Here is a 2477-nt window from a genome sequence, read left to right on the forward strand (position 1 = left end):
CTGTAACATGTGAGGGCACCATGTAAGTTTGCATGGTTATTCACACCCGCTTTGTGATCCTCGGCATCCCAGTCACAAACTAGAGGGGCATATCGAGATTTAAACATGCCATTCAATAGTTCAATTAATCTCATAGGATCTAGGAGTTTTCATAGAATTAAAACTTAAATTTCTTTTTCATTTTTCATGGTGGAAATTAGTGAATCGTCATTCACTAACCTTCAAATATTCTGCAACTAGATTACGGTATCCCTTTTCTAGGTTGTAGCGTATTGTGTTGGGTCCTAGACTTAATATCTCATTTGAGTGATTTATTAAGGACTCAGTCAATGTCACACCCCGACCAATGGCGGAAACGCCGGGGTTACGACATTTACAATTGGAACCACAGTCAACCACATATATTGAACATTTATAAATTAATATATTACGAACCTTGGTTTTGTAAACATTATTACAATATAGTAATTATTCAAATACGAAATATTAAAATAGACCAAATTCATAATAAAGAAAACTACGATCTCCTTGAAACCGATGGTTTACCTCCAACTTCTTAGTTACCTGAGAATACACATTTAAAATACGTCAACAAAATTTGTTGGTGAGTTCCACAGGTTTTGACTCCGTAAATTTTATATAAAATAAACAGATAAAGTTTGGAGTATTTGCAAAAAGAAATGTTTAACAAAAAAAAATATTAGTAGTACAACCTTGTAGAAGTTTGTATTAGTATTTAGGTATCTAGGGTTTGGTGGAGTAAATAACCGAGCTATGACTTGTTCAAGCCTCTGTGAAGCACAAAAAGGTGCTTGTTGTCCCAACGACGTTTCATCGAAGTCGTGATAAAAGAATTAGATAAAGAAAACAAGAAGTCATCGTCTGATTTGTCTCGTCATACGAAGGTTGTAGCTAGCAACCGCACAGACGGGGGTGTCAACCCGTATAGATCTATACAAAACGTTCTTCGCTCACAAAGGATTAACGGTTATGACAGAGGACTTTACTAAGTTGGTTTTTCTTAGTTTGATGAATAATAGACTCCACCAACAATCCCAAGTTTATTTACCAGTTTACTAATGACGATGTTTGAAAACATAATGTCGTACGTTTACCAACTTTAAAGGTAAATTAATATTGTTTCCCTGACACTATAATAACTTGATCATACAAAATATAATGTACATATTATTATTAATGAATAATAACCCTTTTTTAAAATTTATTATCGAGTATAAACATAACCATAGAAATAGTTTTGTTAAAGTTTAGTTTAGGTCGTGGCATAATTATAGTCATATATAGTGGTATATTAATATATTCACTTTTATTCATAAAATACTCACGAAATTTTATAGTAACAACATATTCATCCATATATATATATATATATATATATATATATATATATATTAAACTGTATATAAATAATCTATGTTTATGTCATGACCAATAGGACATATGCAGCCTTAACTGACATCCATTTGTGTAAAGAGTTTAGCGTTATTATTTTTATACGTTAATGATCTATACACTTTAAAATAATAATAATAATAATAATACATGTATATCTTTATGAATCATTATATAGATTCTAGCATGAGATAAATTATGGTATTTCTTTGTGACATGTTCGATAATACGATTTAAAATATATAGATTAACTTAAAATGGAATATAAACTGAAATATAACATAAAATGTCGTTAAACTTAAATAAGTAGTAGTAAGTTTAACTAGAACAATTTTTCATATGTATTCTCCCCATAATTTTTTTTAAAAGATAAAATGGGGTCGTAGATACTCACCCTCGTTGCGTATCGTTAGCTGTTTCAAGCAAAGTTCGTGAGATTTGGAGTTTCACCAAGGCTTTAGTTTTGTATGCTTTTGGGGAGGTCTAGTTCCTTGTTGGGTTCATATTGAGTTACCAAAAAGAAATGAAGTGGAAAAGTGATGTGAATTGATAGGAAAGAAATGAAACAAAAGTGGGAAAGATGGTTTATATATAGAGGAGGGTACTCAATATCTTTCTTCAGATTTCTTATAATTATTTTGATCTCCCAATCTCTATCTGGTTAGAATCCAGGTGGTTGAGTTAGGATAAATAAATAAAATATAAGAAGTGTGAGAAAGGGAGGGGGTACGAGATGAAGTGTAGGGGAAAATAGGCTAGTATAGCTTATATGATGCAAGTTGCACTGCAAGTTGCACGTGAACTTCTTTGCTTAACCAGTTTATCATATTTCATTATTAAATTTTACCATTTTATTCCCTGTACTCCTTTCTTTCAAGACCCATACTTTCTTATTTCTTAAAATTTTTATTTATTACTTATGTGTAGCAATTTATACTTTGGCTAAAATATTAACGTATTGGTATTTAAAAGTTTATATCCTTGGTTGCATTATTTATAAACCTTTGGGTACTTTTAACTATGACTCATAGTAAATCATTTTATATTTCTATAAAATAAGTAAA

General features: G+C 30.5%; 1 long non-coding RNA gene across 1 annotated transcript; it reads right to left on the reverse strand.

Annotated features, from left to right (window-relative positions):
- Window positions 1-404: 404 nt before the first annotated feature.
- LOC145072091 (uncharacterized) lies at window positions 405-2108 on the reverse strand. The gene is made up of 2 exons (XR_013690914.1): window positions 1808-2108; window positions 405-564 (listed from the first exon to the last, which is right to left on the reverse strand). It is a non-coding gene; the product is annotated as an uncharacterized LOC145072091 (long non-coding RNA).
- Between the last annotated feature and the right edge of the window lie 369 nt (window positions 2109-2477).

The sequence above is a fragment of the Lactuca serriola genome, chromosome 9, assembly GCF_051521515.1.
Source record: "Lactuca serriola cultivar US96UC23 chromosome 9, Lser_US96UC23_V15, whole genome shotgun sequence".
Taxonomy (NCBI): Eukaryota; Viridiplantae; Streptophyta; class Magnoliopsida; order Asterales; family Asteraceae; genus Lactuca; species Lactuca serriola.